At 40.1% G+C, this 21,379-nt stretch overlaps 1 pseudogene; it reads right to left on the bottom strand.

Annotated features, from left to right (window-relative positions):
* Positions 1-959: 959 nt before the first annotated feature.
* The window catches only part of LOC149260892 (transcription initiation factor TFIID subunit 2 pseudogene), a 54,709-nt pseudogene continuing 34,289 nt past the window's right edge, over positions 960-21,379 (bottom strand).

The raw sequence follows: 21,379 nt of genomic DNA on the forward strand, positions 1-21,379 counted from the left end.
ATATAGCATTAAAATGAGCAAATCGTCGCACAGCCTGCTGATACATAAGCTCCCTACTCAGCGTCACAACATTTACAAGATACAATTGTGTTTTATATTGCAGCAATGCCAAAATATTGGTGCGCCAATAACTGTAGGTAAAAAACAGAGTTCAAGCTTGTACTCTATGAAGGGATCTCGCTGAGCATATCCTCGCAAACCGACCGCTTGTTGGATAACTTCAATACTTGCAAATGTTCCTTCCATACCGAAAGCTCTTTCTATTGGGCACTTGAATGCTAAAACTAATTGATCAAAAATCAGAAAAGTTGCTCGTACTGGAAGGTCCATCAGACAATATTCTTTTCTAGCTGCATTTGTATTCCTACATGAATCCTCTGGAAGCACATCTGCTGCTGACTGATGTCTAGGTATCTCATTCCACACCCCTTTTCGCAGTCTCTCAATGATAGATCCACTAATAGCGAAAGTGCGGCATAGCTTTTTGACCAATTTTAGCAGAGAATTTGTTGAGACATTTCAATGACATTGCAGGCACAATGTATCGGGGGTCAGAGCTTAGATACGAGGACAGCACATCCACCTGGTCTGGCAACACAAACTCTCCCAAATTTAACCACCTTATCTTCCTTGCAGATAAAACAATTTGTATTGTCACTGAGATTTTTAATATTGCAGCAACAGGGAATAAGTCTTCGGTAAAGCGTTCCAGGGGCAACCCATTGACGTGCATCAAATGGCTCATCCCGAATATATTCCGGCAAATTGTGAGTCATTGCTAAACGATGAAGTGTCGCATTTGAAATCCACCAAGCTCGTCGTTCTGATAATTGACCTTCATGCTTCTTTTCATATTTCAAGAATAGATGGCAACTAATGGCATGTTTCAAAACCAAATCGCCCAATAATTCTAGCCGCTCATATGAGCAGCACTCTAAAGAATTTTAATGCCTCAGAACTCACACGAACTTGGTCAGCATTAGCTTCTTGACATTTTGAAACCGTATCTTCATTGAACCCGACTTTGCCTTCTGTTCTTTCAACATCATGGCTTTTTCTGAGATGATAAGCCTCTTCGGTTTTGCGACACCAAAAAGAGTCGCAGGTCGGCCTGCAAGGGTCTGCAAAACACAGAAAACATGATGCCGCAGATTAACATTTACAAAAGCTTTGCAGCTTTCAAGCAGATGAAGCAAATCTGAAAATGCAGAACTGTTGGTCCTGTTTCCCAACTTCCGTTGCATTTGACATAGGTGTAGACAATGCTTTCATTTGTATTTGCAAGGATGATTCGTCTACTATAAATTTCACGGCTGAAGAGAGAGCACCATTAAGGCCATTTTTATGTGCCTCAAGATCAATCAGTGCTTTAATCGTTTTCAAACGAATTTGCCATGGCGTGCTTTGAACGTCTTGGAATGGTTTTATAAGTTCTTCCAAGCGTCCCATGGGTACAAAGTGCGACAATTTCAATGCAATTTGTGTCAAAGTACGAATGCAACTGATGGTTAAGACTCCATTGTGGCTTGGCATCAATCTGTCAAATTGCAAGAGAGAGTTTATTCGCTTTAAGAGTGGCAGTAACGCTTGAATACTCTGTTGCCCAAATTCGATCTTGCCTATCGAGTCCACAAGTGCTGCCAGCCAATATACATCTGAGTATGAATTTCCACTATTGTCGTTATACTTTAACAACTGCAAAATAAAATCAATTGCTTCTGGTGGACTTTTTCCATCTCTGCCCCTCACAATAGCAATTGCACTTGGAACTGCCTTACATCATTACCTCAAGAACAAAGTACTCAGAAAAATCATGATAGTCGTTTGGCCTTGGAAGTTCAATATCTGGATCAAAGCGCCGACTTTTGTAGAACTTAATTAAATGCATGAGGCCAGCCCAGTCAGTTTCCTCTGTAGCTGTTTTTGCTAAAGCAAATGCTGACTCAATCCTCACTCTCCAGAACACTTTTGAATCAATAAGGCTGTTGTTCAAAGCTGACAATCGTGGAAAACTACACAACGTTGCAATTGCTTGTAGTTGTGCAACAACATCCTTGTCCTTTTCCAATTGACTTATCCACATCTACACAGTTTGATGGAGTTGTATCTGTGCCAAATACGCCATCTCAGGATCTGCCCGCAACCACAGCAATGGAGATTCTAATCCCATTCGTGAGTCTCCATTATCACCTGACCCATCACCTTTACTACCATTTTTGGGGCGTTGAATACGATGAGCAGCAAGCTTTGAATGACATTGTATTTCTAATAACTGACAGGTGTCTCCAGCCATAGGCAAGCTTGGATGATCGAACATACCATCAAATTCAAAAAACCCTTACACTCATTATTCCTTGCCATCCATCATCACCTGCTTGTAACTTGCTTTGCCTCTGATTGCTGCTGATGATGTTTTGAATTGTGCTTGTGCAGGGATAGGAGCTTGAAATCACTGCCTTTTGAAGAGCTGGAGCTGAAGCATGAATTACATAATCTAAAACCACACATTAATGATTTCTTCTTCAAAACAGGGTTTTGAAGAAGAATCAATCTCTGACATGAGACGGAGTCTAACACATGGTATATGCACGTGGTTTTCTGGTTATGTTATGTCATTGGCATGGAGGATTTCCTAGATTAATAGTGGTTTTAGCCTTGCATTGTCATTTCCTAGATAGCCATCGTGTTGTGGGTTTTTCAACTTGATTGTTTTCTATTTTGTGCTCATAATTCCTTATGGTTTTGGGTTGGAAAAAATGCTCTGGAAGCCCTGGAACAACTTGGGTTAAGTTACTTGTCCTAGAGCCTAGGTTGGACAAATGCTCTAAAGCCATTAGTGGGTTGAGTTACTAGTCTTGGAGCTGGGTTGGTGATCCAGGTGGATGTTGGTAGCCACCCACCTATCCCATTTGGAACCCCACAACTGTCTCTTTCAGCTTTTTCAGTTTCCTAAATTGTAGCACAGTTTACTATTTTTAGCATTTTTTCGGGTCCTGAACTTCCGAAGCCGTTTTGAGGCCCTAAACGACGTTTTTTGGGAAATCTGAGGCAACATGGGTCCATGGTAGTGCTCAGATAGATCTTTCTAACGAGCTATTGTATGCATCAAATGGAGATCGTATGCCAAAGTTACGACCCCGGGAAATTGATGTACCAATTTACCCAAACGGGGCCCACAATTTGGTGTTTCATCTTCTAGGGTTAGGTTTCGGGATGTGAAAGGTTTTCCATTGTTTCTCAACAATAAATAGGCCTTCGAGACTCATTGTAACATAGTTTAGAGGCATGTAGCCGCCACATCTCTTCTCAGAGATAAGCTACCATCGCCCTAGCTGGTTTATTTCCATTTCTGGTTGTAAGCATATTTTAGTATTTTACAGTAATGAAATGAAGTATTATTTCCGCTGCATATTTGTGTTTATGGTTATCTCTGTAATTTGTTGTGTTCCTATCTAAATCTGGATCAGTGGTATCATAGCGGTCTGCTTTTTCTCTGTTTTTCTTTGCATGTCCCCAACGAGGTCGGGATATAAGGAGTTAGGGCTTGAACTGGTCGAACCTTTGCAACACCAGCCTCGCAAATCTCGACGGCCTCCCATGGCGGATGAGAAGAAAGACGAGGGGGCAGGAGATCCTATCAAAATCTTGCTCGAAGAAGCCCTCGAGCGACAACGGAACGCAATGATGGACAACTTTGCCCAGATTCTTCAGCGGCTATCCAGAGGCAACGCAACAGCTTCTAGCAGCTACTCTGGAAACGCCACGCCATTTAAGGTACAAGTTAATTTTGAAATCCCAATATTCGAGGGTCAAATAAACGCACATGCCATAGATAAATGGTTAAATCTGCTAGAGGGTTATTTTTCTATTCATGAATTTTCAAGTCGGGAAAATATTGTTTTCACTCTTCTCAAAGCAGCCCCCCACGTCAAGGACTGGTAGGAAACCTACTGCGAGCAGAAGGATGAAAGTACAGGCTCACTCTTTTCAGCCACACCCACTTGGAATGACTTCCAGGATGCCATCAAGGAGCAGTACTAACCTGTCAAAAGCTATGAGGGCAAATACATCAAATGGACCACACTGCGGCAGGGACGAGACCAAGATGTGCTGGAGTTCACAAACATTTTTCATACCCTTCGCACACAGTTGGGTATCAAATATTCTGAGCTGCTTCTGGTACTCAAATACCGCGGCTACCTACACAGATACATCCAGGAAGAGATGGAGTTATTGAACATCCCCTCACTCGGCACAGCGTACCGATATGCTGTCAAAATTGAGCAAAAGTTCAAACAGAAGAAGCAAGACTTTGGATCTGCCAATCCGAAGCCCAAAGGACAAAGCCAAGGCGGGGTGACCCAAGACAACCCATCGAAGCCGCAAGAAAAGAACAACATCATGAAGCTGAAGAAGGACACAGTAAAGTGGTGTGAGTTCCACAAGAGTCCCACTCATAACACAAGTGAGTGCCGGACCAAGCAGTCGCTAGTGGCCGAGTTGAAGGCTTCCAAATCAGATACATGTTTCGACCCTGAGCCAGAACCCGACAAGGGGAATGGCAAAGGGAAGCAGGTCATTGATGCGGATCCCAGCGCCATTGTTGCCACCGCCAAGATCCAGAAAAATGAGTTCGAAAATCCAAACGAAGGGGAGCGTCTTTTCCACTCACAGATGTGGGTGAAGGGTTCGCCACTGCAATTCATTGTTGACAGTGGCAGCCAAAAGAACCTTGTTTCAGCAGAGGTCATGAAGCGGTTGGGCCTACCGACTACACCACACCCGCAACCGTACAGTATCGGTGGCTTCATGAAGGACGAGATCTCAAAGTTCGCTAGCAGTGCCGCCTTCCCTACAGCATCAAGCCCTTCATAGATGAGGTATTGTGTGATGTTACACCTCTGGATGTTTGCGATGTACTATTAGGCCAACCATACTTGTGGAGGAGACATGTTGTGTATGAGTCAAGGCCTCGCGCTGTCATTATTTCTTTGGGTGATTCATTATACAGGATACCGGAGGTAGCCCTACTTACCGCCACCTCTTTGATCACTGCTAAGAAAGGCAGCAAGCTCATCTCCCAGACCAGGAAATTCATCTGTCTGGCTCACTCCCAAAGTAAGGGGAAGATCGTTGCTACATCCATGACCCCCACAAAGGGTTCCTCCACGCAGTAGCAGCAGCAAAGGGATACGTTCATGATAGAACACAAGAACAACTTCTCCTCACCCACCGGGGTACCACACAAGTTTCAGGTGGGCGACAAAGTTTGGTTACATCTGCAGAAAGAACGCCTTACAAGAGCCCGTCAGAAGCTCTGACCACTCCGACATGGTCCTTACACCAGTACCAAGGCTACGGGCAATAATGCTTTGAAGCACAGCATTCCTCCATTTCTTCGCTTGCACCGAGTGTTCAATGTGGACCATCGTCGACCATGCTTCCCACCATTTCTGGTCACATCAGAGATTACAGAACAGCTCACCAGAGACCCAGCTCAGCAGAAGCTTCCTCATCTCAGGGAGGAACTCAATGCAATGGGGACCATTGCTTCCTAAGGGGGGAGGAATGATCCAGGTGGATGTTGGTGGCTACCCACCTATCCCATTTGGACCCCCCCAACTGTCTCTTTCAGCTTTTTCAGTTTCCTAAATTGTAGCACAGTTTACTATTTTTAGCAGTTTTTCAGGTCCTGAGCTTCCGGAGCCATTTTGAGGCCCTAAACGACGTTTTTTGGGAAATCTGGGCAGCTAGATCTTTCTAACAAGCTATTGCACGTGTCAAACGGAGATCGTATGCCAAAGTTATGACCCCGGGAAATTGATGTACCAATTTACCCAAACGGGGCCCACAATTTTGCGTTTCATCTTCTAGGGTTAGGTTTCGGGATGTGAAAGGTTTTCCATTATTTCTCAACAATAAATAGGCCTTTGAGCCTCATTGTAACACAATTCAGAGGCATGTAGCCACCACATCGCTTCTCAGAGGTAAGCTACCATCACCCTAGCTGGTTTATTTCCATTTCTGGTTCTAAGCATATTTCAGTATTTTACAGTAATGAAATGAAGTATTATTTCCGCTGCATATCTGTGTTTATGGTTATCTCTGTAATTTGTTGCGTTCCTGTCTAAATCCGAATCAGTTGGACAAACTCTCTGGAGCCCTGGAAGGTTGTGGGTTGAGTTATTAGTTCCCGGAGCCCTAGACAGCTTGGATAGAGACCGATCTGGTTGGTGTTAGTGATGTTTGATCGTGACATGGAATCATTGGTTGAGGTTTAAGGTGGTTTGCCCTCTCGAAGCCCTGGTTTTGTTTTGTTTGGTTTATTCTAGGAGATCCCACACTCACATTTGGAATATGGCGCAGGGGCGATTGGTTGAAAGGGATATTTGGTTCAGCCCAATTTATGGTTGGGTGGTATGTAAAATTCCCTAACTTGGTTGGATTTTGCATATGATAATAAGAGCTCTTTTCCTATTGTATTATGTGAATACTTGTACTTGTTATTATGTGGCTTTGATGGTTGTTCTATCATGGTTATTATTCTGGTTATATGTTGGTTATAAGCATAGTTCCATAAGAGGTTCTATTTATGGCTCTTGACATTTTTTGATTATTTGATGAATGGTTATTGAGTGCATGATCCAACAAATGTTATTGCAGCTATTATGAATGGGAATTATACCTTCTTGATGATTCGCAGATAATTTTTAGACCCATATGTTCATATATGCATTCATGACGTGTAGATCACATGTTCGCCATATGTTTGATGAAATGACTACCATGGTTAGGCCTGGTTAGGTCAAGTTTGATCAAGTTTGGTATGGATAGTTTTTTCTTGTTGTTATTTATCATTATGGAAAGTCTCACTGAGTTTTGGGCGGTGATTTGAAAGCTAGTATGAAATGGTGGCTCAAAATTTGGGACCACAACCTCTAAACTGGATAATTTGGGCTACAACTGCATGGATGCAATGTTGTGCATGCAGTTGGATTATTCAAAAAACATGGATGCAAAGGCCTTCTTGTGGGTTCATTTTTGGGCCCAAGGCAAAGAAAAAGAGGTCCAACTCAGGGTTTGGACACCTAGGGTGGTTGTTCATCCTATGAGTGACATGTAGCCCCTTTGGGATGTTTTGAGTAATTAATTTGTCATCATTAGTCAGCCCCACTTCCTTAATTAGATCTAGGGAGTCAAGTAAGGTCATAGTAGCTCTTCCTCTCATGTTTACCCCCGTAGGCCAGTGAAACTGGATAAATGTGGGAGGGGTGGTTACAGATTGGTATCAAAACTCCTAGGTTCAACACTTGGACTAGATGGACAAAATTTGTTTGTCATGCATGCATGTCAGTTCGATGTATGTATGTTATGCAAGCATTGTGATGGCCATTGTTTTAGTTGTGTCATCATGTAGAGGTTGATGATGTTGATGTTGATTCGATTGATATGTGAATTTCATTATATATATATATATATATATATATATATATATATATATAGCCTTCCTTGAACTTCACTAAGGTATGTTGATTGTGTTTATATTTGGTTTATATGACATGGTATGTATGCAGGAAGTAGAGGATAAGGATGAAAAGAAAAGTGGTGGACTACAATTCACATTATCCTCCCTACAGATTAGATGAACAACATGGTTATGAGTACTCCCCTGTCATAGTAGACGCATTGAGGAGTTTGAAAGCAAAGATCAGAAGTTAAAAGGCCGATAATGATATGATCATGCAGTCACAGGAAAGACATTCTAGGGTACAGGAAAAGCAAGTAGAGGTTAATGCAGTGATCCTTCAGAGTTTTTCAAATTTGCAGAGACAAGGACTGCTTAGGATCAGTCATGGATAGGAGAAAAGGACCAATGGGACATATGGTAGCAGGTCTCAGTCAAGATATAGGTTTGACATGGATGACACAATCGGAGATGGTAGGTTGTTGGATACACCTAACAGGAGGGATAATGATCAGGTGTTCCACTCTAGTTTTGGTTTAGAGAGACAACATTGTCATCATCGTCACCATCCATATAGTAGGAGTGAAAAGCAGTGCTTTCTAGAGGAGTTCAAGAAAGAAAAACCTCCTAAATTTGATGGAGAAGTGAAGAATTCACAATATGCGGAATCTTGGTTGCCTGGGATGAATAAGTTCTTCATATTTTATGACTACTCAAAGAATATGAAAGCCAACATAGCTACTTTCAGTCTTAAAGGAAAATCATACATTTGGTGGGAAGATGTGAAGAATGTCAAAGGAATCCTAGAAGGGGAGTTGACTTGGAGTGAGTTCAAGAGAATTTTCAGGAAGAAGTATATATCTAAAATATACTACAATGATAGGGAAAAGGAGTTCTATGAGTTAATGATTGGATGTATGAATGATGAGGATTATATTAGCAGATTCTTGGAGTTGTTAATTTATTTGCCTTATATTAAGGAGGAGAAGGAAAATGTTCAGAGATTCATCTGTGGGATGTTGGTATCATTCAAGGACAGGATTGAGTTTGATGAGCCTAGATCACTAGAGGAAGCCATCAGAAAGATGAAGCACTATTATTAGAAATCAAAGTGCAAGACTAAGTATAAGCTAGATTACAAAGGTAATTGTAAGAATAAAGGAAAGTGGGCTACGAAGAGAGGAAAACCTCAGGATACATATGACAAGGAGAATGTGACACTGTACAATAAGTTTAATGTAGTTTACAAAGGATAAAGATTTCAGTCATAGGAGAAGAGCAAGGGTGATGGCGGGAAGATTTTGCAATGTTGAACTTGTGGCAAGGATCATCGCGGGAGAGATTGTCCACAGCATCATGGTGGAAAACCCTATATTTACAGTGCTTAGGAGGCACAAACAGTTGGGGATGTTGGACAGAGTATTCCTCGAATTTATGCAACATTAGATAATAGGCAGGTTGATCATCAGGCATCTATTATCAAGATGGAAGGTAAGATTTGTGATAAAGTTGTTTCTATTTTGATTGACCCTGGATCTAACTATAGCTATATCAATCTTGACTTGGTGGATAAGTGTGGCTTGAATAAAGAAGTGCATGTAGAGTCTTGGTTGGTGAAGTTGGCTACAGGTACTAAGAAAAGAGTTCATCATTGGGTAAGATCTTGTGCATTTGAGTTGAATGGTATGTCTACATAAACGCATCTAAATGTGCTTCCATTGGGATCATGCAGTACGTTGTTGGGTATGGATTGGTTATACATTTATAGGTCTAAGGTGAATTGTTATGATAAGGTTATTTAATGCTTGGGTGATGATGGAGAGAAGAGAATCTTGCAGGGTAAGAAGAAGCTTACATTGATGAGAATGGTTACAATTTTGCAAGCCAAGTGCAGTAGTAGGAAAATATGTGTATTGTTTGCAGTTCATATTTCTAGTCATAGAGGGAAGGATGTTGAGGATAATGAGGTCTTGAAGAGGTACCCGATTTTGCAACAGTTTCATGATGTATTTCCAGCAAAGATTTCAGAGTTATCACCTCATAAGCAAGTTGACTTTTCTAGTGAGTTGATGTTGGGAGAAACACCAACATCGAAGGCACCTTACATGATGAACACTCCAGAGTTGGTGGAACTAAAGTTGCAGTTGAAGAAAATGCTTAACAAGGGATAAATTAGGCTAAGTGTGTCACCTTGGGGTGCACCAGTATTATTTTTTAAGAAGAAGGATAGTACTCTTAGGTTATGTATTTATTACAAGCAACTAAACAAGGTGGCCATTAAGAACAGGTACCCTTTGTTACAAATTGATGACTTGTTTGATCAGCTAAATGGAGCAACAGTGTTCTCAAAGATTGATTTGAGATCATGATATCATCAGGTACACATCAAAGAAGAGGACATTGACACGACTGATTTCCAGACTAGGTATGGGCATTATGATTTGTTGAAGTTCCTTTTGGTTTGACTAATGCTCTATCTACTTTCATGTGTTTTATTATTAGTGTGTTGCATCATTATAAGGAAAAGTTTATGATAGTATTCATTGATGGCATATTGATATATTCTAATGAGGAAGAGCATGCAGAACATCTGGCAGTAGTGTTAAGATTGTTGAGAGAGCATCGATTGTCTCCCAAACTTAGTAAATGTAGTTTCTTTTATATGGAAGTTCATTACTTGGGGCATGTGGTTTCCAAGGAAGGTATAGCACTGGACCTAGAAAATATCATTGTTATCATGGAGTGGGAAACTCCTAGGAATGTGGATGAGGTCAAATCATTCATGGGGATAGTAGGTTATTACAGGTATTTCATCAAGAAATTCTCATGGATTTCCTATCATATTACATCCTTGCAATGAAAAGGGGAGAATTTTGAATGGACATAGGAATGTGTAGCTAGTTTTGAGCAGTTGAAGCCTTGCTTACAAATGCTCTAGTATTGAAGACTGCAAATCTAGATAAAGAGTTTTTGGTGTGTACAAATGATTACAACATAAGACTTGGTGAAGTCCTTATGTGGGAAGGACAAGTGGTATGCTATGAGTCAAGGAAACTGAATGAGCATGAGCAAAACTATGTGACACATGATCTTGAGTTGGAAGCGATCACTCATGCATTGAAGATGTGGAGACACTATCTTCTTGGAAGGAGATTAATTTTAATGAGTGATCACAGTGGGCTAAGGTACTTATTTGACCAACCAAATCTGAATGTTAGGCAAGCTAGGTGGTTGGCCACACTCAGTGAGTTTAACTTTGAGATGATGTACATTAAGGGTAAAGAGAATAGGGTTGCAGATGCTCTTAACAGAAGAGTACAGATAAATAAAATAACAACTATGAGTTCATATGGGACATATTTATAGGATAGGATCTTGCAGGCAGGACAACATGATGACAGGTACCAATGGCTTAAGCACTAGTTATAACGGTAGGGTACAGGTGAACAGGATGTGGATTATCATCTCATGGAAAATGGCTTGGTCAAATTTAGGGACAGGATCTATGTGTTGGAAAAAAGTGAGCTCAAGAAGCTTATCTTGCGGGAATTTCAATATTAAGTCATATTCAAGTCACCTGGGATATCAGAAGACATTAACAACAATTAAGAAGTTCTACCATTAGTCGAATTTGAAGAAAGAGGAGGTTGAGTTTATAACGAGGTGATTATAATATCAATAGGTAAAAGCAGAGTGCAGCATCCATGTGATTTATTGTAGCCGATTTTGATTCCAGAGTGGAAATGGGAGGTCATTTTCATGGACTTCATTATAGGTTTGTCGAGGACATCTAGACAACATGATTCTATTATGGTTGTGGTGGACAGGTTGACTAAGGTAGCTCACTTCATTCCAATGAATTCTACTAATTCAGCTAGTGAGGTACCCTAGGTCTTCATCAGGGAGATAGTGAGGTTACATGGTATTCCTAGGAAGATTGTGTTAGACATAGATGCCAAGTTAACTTCTAGGTTTTGGAAAGAGTTATTTGCAGTTCTGGGGACAGAGTTGGCCTTTAGTATAACTTATCATTCGTCGACAGATGGACATACAAAGTGAGTCAACAGGATTCTGGAGGACACGTTGAGAATGTATGGCATGCACCAGAAGAGGATGTCGAAGGAGTACCTTCCATTGGTTGAGTTTGCTTACAATAATGGGTAACATCAGTCATTAGGGATGAGTCCATTTGAGGCACTTTATGGGCAGAGTTGTAGTACTCCCATCAGTTTGAGTGATCTAGTGAACAAGGTATTGTTTGGGCCAGGCATGTTGGTAGAGATGGAACAGGAAATGCATATTATCAAGAAGAATCTAAAGGCGGCACATGATAGACATAAGAGTTATCCAAATCAGCATAGGTTATTTAATGGGTTTCAGGTTGGGGAGCATGTGTACTTGCGCATTAAGCCCAAGAGGATCTTCTGGAGGATTGGATCATGTGCCAAGTTATCACCTTGATATTGTGGGCCTTTCGAGATCCTAGATAGGGTTGGACCATTAGCCTGCCAATTTGCACTGCCTCTAGTGGTAAAAGTCCATGATTTTTCCATGTTTCATTGCTTAAGAAGTATGTGAAAGATGTTGATCATGTGATTGACTGGTCTATATTGCAAGCGAATCAGGAAGGAGAATTCCAGTCGGAACCTCAGTGCATTTTGCAGTGAAAGATGATCATGCTCCAGAATCAAGCAATCGACCAAGTTAAAGTCTAGTGGAAGCACTTTGGGCCCATGAAGCTACATGGGAGATGGATGATCGAATGTAAGATATGTATCCTTCTCTATTCACTGGTTGAGCGGATACATTTTTATATATGTTTTGATGTTGTGTTCTTGTTATGTTTTTTTATGCGTATATATGTAAATATTGCAACGAGCTATGTTATAAATCTCCAATGACCAGTCTGGTGTTCATGATATGTTGGTTATATATTCAACAGTATTATATGATGTAATTGTTGCATCGAGCTAAGTTATAAACCTCCATGGGCGGCATGTGTTTTGTTGGTTTATAAGTGTCATTTAACACTGAAGATGGTGTTAACCCAAGGAGGATGGATTTGTAACAACCCTAGTTGATTTTCTATGTAAAAAAGAATAATAACCAAGGTCATGGGACACGTATTTCAATTTGAATGTTGGGAAAAACATAGTGATATGGATCGCTTTTGATTAATTAATGGCTATGGAAATTGGCAAAGGCAAAGGGACATTGATTGGCATTTTATTTATGAAATAAAGGAAAATAGGAGAAAAGGGAGATGAAGGGTCACATATTTGCATGCGAGGAAAATTGAAGGAAAATAGAGAAAAATAAAGAAAATAGAGGCCTCAATGACAAAAAGGCTTATGAGGATCAGTTCATAACCTTTTTCTAGTTTAGCTTTGCAGCTCTCTATATTCTCTTGTTCTCTCATACTCTTGCACACTTAGAGTTTTCTTGGAGCACTCGGGCATACCTTGGATTTGGAGAAAGAAGGCAAAGGAAAGCAGGAAAGTGCAAGGGAACAAGTGGATCAGTATCTATAGCTAGATTTCTTTGCAGGTAAGAGCTTGCATGTATGATTTCCTTAATGCATGGTATATGCATGTGGTTTTTTGGATATGTTTTGTCATCAACATGGAGGATTTCCTAGATTGACAGTGATTTTAGCCTTGCCTTGTCATTTCCTAAATAACTATGGTGTTGTTGGTTTTTCCACTTGATTGTTTTCTAGTTGGTGCTCATAATTCCTTATGGTTGTGGGTTGGAACAAGCACTCTGGAAGCCATGAAACATCTTAGGTTGAGTTACTAGTCCTGGAGCCTAGGTTGGACAAACACTATGGAGCCCTTGGTGGGTTGAGTTACTAGTCTTGGAGCGTAGGTTGGACAAACACTATGGAGCCCTTGGTGAGTTGAGTTACTAGTCCTGGAGCTAGTTTAGACAAATTTTATGGAGCCTTGGAAGGTTATGGGTTGATTTACTAGTTCTTGGAGCCCTGGAAAGCTTGGGTAGAGACTGATTTGGTTTGTGTTAGTGATGCTCAATTTTTAGGTGGAATCATTGGTTGAGGGTTGAGGTGGTTTGGCCTCTCGAAGCCCTGGTGTGGTTTTGTTTGGTTTAAATTCCATGAGATCCCACATTCACGCTTGGAATATAGCGCGAGGGTGATTGGTTGAAAGAGAGATTTGGTTCAACCCAATCTATGGTTGGGTGGTACATGGAAGTCCCTAACTTGGTTGGCTTTTTCATATGATAATAAGATCTATTTTCCTATTATATTCTATGAGTACTTGTACTTGTTATTATGTGTCTTTGATGGTTGTTCTATCATGGTTATTATTCTAGATATATGTTGGTTATAAGGATAATTCCATCAGAGGTTCTAGCTATGGCTCTTGACATGTTTTGATTAGTTGATTAATGTTTATTGAATGCATGAGCTAACAAATTTTATTGCGGCTATTACGAGAGGGAATTAGACCTTCTTGATGATTCTTAGATAAGTTTTAGACCCCTATGTTCAGATATGCATTCATGACTTGTAGATCACATGTTCTCCATATGTTTAACGAAATGACTACCATGGTTAGGCTTGGTTAGGTCAAATCTTTAATCAAGTTTGGTATGGAATTTTTTTTGTCCTGATGTTATTTATAATTCTGGAAAGTCTCAATGAGTCCTGGGAATGTAGAAATTCCTTGTAGATTCAAGCTACTAATTGTAATTTACTAAAACAATAGACTTGAATCTACTCTACTCATCATCAAGAACAATTAATCGATCGAGAAATCACAAAGAATACAACAAAAAGAATTCAATCAACACATTACACAATGATTTCTTGGAGAAAGCCACAACTAAAAACCCCTATTATTTGTATATTGCATTAGTCAGAAAATATGAGAAGATTACAATGTTTTGCTCAAGCCCTAGCAACCTCTGCACTATCTCTATCTGTCTCACGGCTTCCTAGGCAAGCCTAGGTTAATACTTAACCAATTTTCTGCTTGCCCAAGTCTCTATTTCGTTGCATTGTTTCCTTGGGAATTAGCCCCCTATTAACTAGGGAAATTCCTCAATTGGAATTGTGGAATCCTCAAAGGCCTTCCTCTGACTACATGAACCACTTGTACAATTTGGTTGATTATATAACAGATAGTACATTTCCCTTGAATTCCAATCTCAAATGGGTAACTCTTAGATCTGACATGCATGAGTTATTTATGATTGAATCATCAGTTAGTTGGTTACACATGAAACAATACCCCATTGTCTGAGCTCATACTAATTCCTCCATCATTTGGAACTAGTTTAACTAACTTTAATTCAGTTAAACTGAATTAATTAATTACAACTCAAAATAAACTCAACCAAGGCTACTATAAATTAGGAGACACTCTACATGACTCAAGTTAGACCCTCAACTCAAAATAACTGAGCCAACTAAGTCAAGTTAACTTAGTCAACTCGTACAAGATTTCTTGCGATGTGGAATTACAATTCTATTCCTAATTTAATTCAAGGATAGAATTAAATCAGGATTTTCTTGTTGCATTTTCAAAACTCGCTATCAACAAGCAAGGGATTCTCTTAAAACCCAATCCTGCCTCTATGGAACTCAAATTTGCCTCTTGATAGTGCCTTATTCAAGATGTCTTCATCCCGCTCCTCTGTAGGAATGTACTCCAACAACATGATTCTCCTCTACACACAATCACATAGTGTTAAAAATAACAACAAGAAATTCCAATTTAATTTGTCCTTGAATTAAATTCTGAATTAAATCGAAATTCTATTCTCATAGCAACTTGTAATAGTTAATTAAGTTAAATTGACTCAATTGGCTTAGGAAATTCGAGTTGGAAGTCTATCTAGAGTCATGTAGAGTGATGCCTAAATTTTAGGGGCCGAGGTTGAGTTCTTTTGTGTTGTAATTAATTAACTCAGACTAATTGAGTTATAGTCATTTAAACTAGTTCTAATTGTTGGAGGAACTAGTAAGAGGTCTAGTAGTGGGGACGGGCACTAGTGCATCCTCAATACCACAATAGTTAACTGCATATTCACTCATAAATAACTCATGCATGTTAGTTCAGAGGAAAACCCAGTTGAGATTAGAGTTCAAGGACATTGTACTATCCCTTGTACAATTTTCCAAGCTGTACAGATGGTGCATGCAATTAGTTGAGGGCTTAAGGATGGATTGTGCAATTATGGAGAGTGGATTTCCCAATTAATACAGGCTAATTCTCTCGGGAATTGCGCAAGGAAGTAGGGGCTTCGCAGGAAACGAAATTGGTTAAGTGTTGGCTTGAGCTAGCTTGGGAGGCAGAGAGATAGATTGTACTTGTGCTGGAATTGTTTGGGTTGAACAAGTATTGTATTTTCTTCTTAGATCTTCTGGTTAATGCAATATAGATAGTCAGGGTTTTGAGCAGTTGCTTTCCCCAGAGAAATATTGTGTTATGTGCGATTGATATTCTTCCTTTCCTTCTTATTGTTTTCATCGATCAATTTTGGTTTCTGCTGAAGAGTAGAGTAGATTCTTCTCTTGTGTTTTAATATATCACATAAGTTGTTGAATCTACAGTAAAAAATCTACATGGTATCGGTGCTAAAGGAAATATAGAAGAGGATAATTCGATTTTGTTGTCTAGGTGAAATCGAATTTGTAATTTCAAACTTCAGCGTCAGCAATATGTCATTCTACGGCATGAGACTTGAGTATGCCCTGGAGGGTAGCTCGAATTACATAGCTTGGAAGGACGGGATGGAGGGAGTGCTAAAAGATAATGGCCTTAAGGAATTCATAGATCATGGCATTCCTAAGCCTCCAACATCTGACGTTAAAGATATGGATGAATGGAGATAGTGTGTGGAAAAAGCAAGAATGATTATCCTGGAAGGAGTTCAAGATCACATTGTCTCGAGTCTCCATGGTAAGGGCACTCCATATGAAATGTGGAAGGCATTGACAGACCTGTTTCAAAATAACAGTGACCATAGGAAGTTGGGACTGAAGGACAAACTCAGAAAGATAAAGATGGAGAAGGGAAACTCAATTCCAAAGTACTTGACCAAGTTCACCCATTATCAGGATGAGCTTGGAAGTGTCAGGATTACTGTTGCCGAAGATGATATGGTGAGCCTAGCACTTCTAGGACTTCCCAAGAGTTGGTAGAGTTACCAGGAATCAGTTAATGGGAGGGAGAAGCTACCAGATTGGGAGTGGTTGTGGTCTAACTTGATACAAGAAGAGATTCTGTGGAACACCAGTGGCAGATCCTCATAAAAGCATGATGATGCAGAGAATTGTGCCTTAGCAGGTAAGGCAAAGAAAGGGAAGGGGAAGTCATCCCATTCAATATCATAATCTTGTTAGGGGGAAGTCAAGTGTTTTCACTGTCACGAGCTGGGACATTTTTCCACAAAGTGTCCACTCAAGAAGGTTGGTAAGAATCACTCAGGAGGAAAGGCAGATGAGGCTCTTACCTCACAATTCGAACTAGACTTTACCCTCATCGCTTGTATGGTGTTATCGATGATGGGTAGTGTATGGTACTTGGACAGTGGAGCTTCTTTCCACATGACCTGTAACAAAGAGCTATTCAGTAACTTGGAGGAGAAGGATCTCCATATGCATATCGAGATGGGTGATGATGGGAGGTATAGCGCTACCGGTCTCGATACGGTTACCTTTCAGAGGGGTTCAGGTTCTCCCCTCATTTTTTGAGATGTTATGTATGTTCCTGGTTTGAAGAAGAACTTCGTATATGTTTCCATGTTGGAGGATAGGGGGATATGATGTGATATTTAGTAAAGGAAAGGTGTTCCTTTGTCATATAGCCACAAGACAGGTGAAGAGGATAGGGGTTCGAGTGAAGAATCTCTACAAATTGGAGGTAGAAGATTGTGTTGCCTTGAGCACAAAAGTAGAGAAGGTGCATAGTTGAGGCATTGGTGAGTTGTGGCACTGGAGGTTGGGTCACTTGCACCATGGCGCTTTGAAGATCATGCAACGAATTTCTACTGGCTTTCCCAAAGTTACACTAGAGCAGGTAGACACATGCAAAGGGTGTACATTAGGAAAATACACCAAATCTTCCTTTCATGACAAATAAAGTTGAGCACAGGTAATCCTCGATCATGTTCACTCATATGTGTGTGGACCGTTCTCAACAGCATCCACGACCAAGCACAGGTATTATGCTATATTTGTTGATGATTTTTCTCGTAAGTGTTGGATCTTCTTCATGCAGAAGAAAGATCAAACTTTTGCAAATTTTTGTGAATATAAAGCACTAGTCGAGAAAGATACTGGCAGGAAAGTTAAAGCTCTGAGGAGTGATAACAGTGGAGAGTATGTGTCGAATGAGTTCAAAAACGTTTGTGCATCAGAAGGCATTCGACAAGAGTTGATAGCACCTCATAACCCATAGCATATTGTGGTGGCTAAAAGGAAGAATAGAAGCATTGTAGGAGCGGCACGGGCGATGTTGCATGATCATGGCCTACCACACACTTGTGGGTTGAGGAATGCAACACAACATTTTATTTGCAAAACAGAAGCCCTTATCTAATTCTTGGGATGAGTACACCGGAAGAGAATTTTTCAGGAAAGAAACCAGATGTGGGACACTTCAGAATTTTTGGTTCATCAGTCTACTTCCATGTAACCAAAGATGCATAGAAAAATATTGAGCCAACAATAGAGTTGGGGATATTTTTTGGGTACAATGATACACCTCACAACTATTGGGTGTACCTTCCAACTAACAAGATGACAGTGGTTTGCAGGATGACAGTGGTTGAGGAGCTTCTTGCTCCTAAGGAGGAACCTCATGATGATGTGGAGTAGCCACATGCAAAGGATCAGGGAGTGGAGACACTCACTCATGCAGAGTCTTCCAGAGATGGTAGAAAGCACAACAGATAGGCTGACGGGTTATTTCATGATGCTAGAGAGAATGTCGGAGCACCACATCACAACATAGTCAGAGGAGGTCACCGGAGAGGTACACTGGCTACATCGCTCTAGTGAGCAGATGTGTAGAGATTGAGCCATCCTCTTTTGAGGAAGCAGTGCAGCAACCAGTTTGGATTGATGCCATGGTTGAGGAGTATGACTCCTTTGTCAGGAACAGTGTTTGGGATGTGGTCCCAAGACTAGCAGACAAGTCAGTGGTGACATCCCGATGGATTTACAAGGTAAAGCAAGTAGCGGATGGTAGTGTGGAGAAACACAACGCTAGGTTTGTGTCCAGAGGTTTTTATGAGGTGGAGGGGATTGATTACGATGAGATTTTTTCTCTTGTTGAAAATTACTCATTAATCATATCAATTCTAGCATTGTCAGCACAGATGGGATGGAAGATACATCATATGGATGTAAAGACAGCCTTCATCAATGACATGATTGAGGAAGAGGTGTATATTAAGGAGCCTAAAGAATTTGAGACCTTCAATAGAGAGTTGCATGTGTGCCGACTCAAGCGAGCTTTGTATGGATAATCCCTTTATTGTTGAGAGAGTGTGTTAAAAATAGCAACAAGAAATTCTAATTTAATTTGTCCTTGAATTAAATTGTGGCTTAAATCGAAATGTTATTATCATAGCAACTTGTAATAGTTAATTAAGTTAAACTGACTTCATGGAGTAGGAAATTAGAGTTGGAAGTCTATCTAGAGTCACGTAGAGTGATCCCTAAATTTTAGTGGCCCAGGTTGATTTATTTTGTGTTGTAATTAATTAACTCAGTCTAACTGAGTTATAGTTAGTGAAACTAGTTCTAACTATTGGAGGAACTAGTATGAGGTCTAGTAGTGGGGACGCACACCAGTGCATCCTCAGTACCACACCAGGATGGATAGTTATTTCATTGGGTTGTACTTCACCAAAAGTGAAGCAGATGCCAACCATATTATGGTTGAAGGTAAATTGTGTAGTATTGTTTTATATGTCGATGATTTGATCATGAAAGGTAATGATAAGTTGATCAAGTCTTGCAAAGAGGATCTTGCTGGAGAGTTCGAAATGAAGGACTTGGGGCTCATGCACTACTTTCTGGGTATGGAAGTATGGCAAGGTGATGAGGAACTTTTTGTCTCATGGGACAAGTATGCCAATGAGATACTCAAAAGGTTCCACATGGAGAGTAGTAAACCCATGGAGACTCCTCTAGCAACTAACTGGAGGAAGGAGGGATGCTACTTCTGGTGAAGTAGTGGAGGCTACTATTTATAGGCATCTTGTTGGTTCAATCATGTATTTGGTGAACAAACTACCAAACATGTGTTATGTAGTTAACTAACTTAGTCAAGCTATGGTTAAGACGACCAAGTTGTATTGGAAGGCAGCCAAACATGTGTTGAGATACCTCAGAGGCACTACTTAGTATGGTTTATGGTATAGGCGAGTAAAGGGAGTGAAGCTTCATGGCTTCACAGATGCAAATTGGGCAGGGATTCCATCTGACAAGAAGAGAAAATTAGGTGGGATCTTAAGTATTGGGTCAGTAGTTGTTTCTTGGTAGAACATGAAACAGATATCATTTGCACTCAATTCAGCAAAAGAAGAGTACATGGTTGCTAGTCAAGTAGTTTGTGAGGCTATCTGGATGAGGAATATTCTTTTTGGTTTGTTTGGTCAGTAGATTGATCCAACTTTGATTTACCGTGACAATCAGAGTTGTATCAAACTCTCTGAGAATCTAGTTTTTCATGATCGGTCCAAGCATATTGATATTCGATATCATCATCTTTAAGATTTTGTGCAGAGGAGAATTATGTTGTTGGAGTACATTCCCATAGAGGAGTGGGATGCAGATATTTTGACAAAGGATTTGTCAAGATAAAAATTCAAGTTCCACAGAGGTAGGATCGGGGTAGTAGATAATCCCTTTATTGTTGAGAGGGAGTGTTAAAAATAGCAACAAGAAATTCCAATTTAATTTGTCCTTGATTTAAATTGTGGATTAAATTGAAATGTTATTATCATAGCAACTTCTAATAGTTAATTAAGTTAAATTGAATTAATTGGCTTAGGAAATTAGAGTTGGAAGTCTATCTAGAGTCATGTAGAGTGATCCCTAAATTTTAGGGGCCCGGGTTGAGTTATTTTGTGTTGTAATTAATTAACTCAGTCTAACTGAGTTATAGTTAGTGAAACTATTTCTAACTGTTGGAGGAACTAGTATGAGGTCTAGCAGTGGGGATGGGCGCCAGTGAATCCTCAGTACCACACTAGTTAATTGAATATTCACTCATAAATAACCCATGCATGTCAGTTCATAGGAAGACCCAGTTGAGATTAGACTTCAGGGACAGTGTACTATCAGTTGTATAATTTTCTGAGTTGTACAGATGGTGCATGCAATCAGTTGAGGGCCTATGGATGGATTGTGCAGTTATGGAGAGTGAATTTCCCAATTAAATACGGGCTAATTCTCTCAGGAATTGTGCAAGGAATTAGGGGCTTGGAAGGTCACAAAATTGGATAGGTGTTAGCTTGAGTTGGCTTGTGAGGCAGAGAGATAGATTATACTTGTGCAGGAATTGTTCGAGTTGAACAAGCATTGTATTTCTTCTCAGATCTTCTGGTTAATATAATATAGATAGTCGGGGTTTTGAGCAGTTTCTTTCCCAAGAGAAATATTGTGTTATGTGAGAGTGATACTCTTCCTTTTCTACTTTTGGTTTCCGCTGAAGAGTAGAGTAGATTATTGCCTGTGTTTTATCATATCACATAAGTTTTTGAATCTACAGTAAAAAAATCTACACGTAGATGGTGATACCGGATGTCGATATACTTGGAACGATCATGAAAAACTGGATTTTGAGAGAGTTTGATACAACTCTGGTTGTCACAGTAAATCACTCTAGGATCCATATGCTGACCAAATAACCCAACAAGGATCTTCCTCATCCA

The sequence above is a fragment of the Pinus tabuliformis genome, chromosome 6 (genome assembly GCF_031772625.1).
Source record: "Pinus tabuliformis cultivar Carrire ecotype Pingquan chromosome 6, CPIR1, whole genome shotgun sequence".
NCBI classification, from domain to species: Eukaryota; Viridiplantae; Streptophyta; class Pinopsida; order Pinales; family Pinaceae; genus Pinus; species Pinus tabuliformis.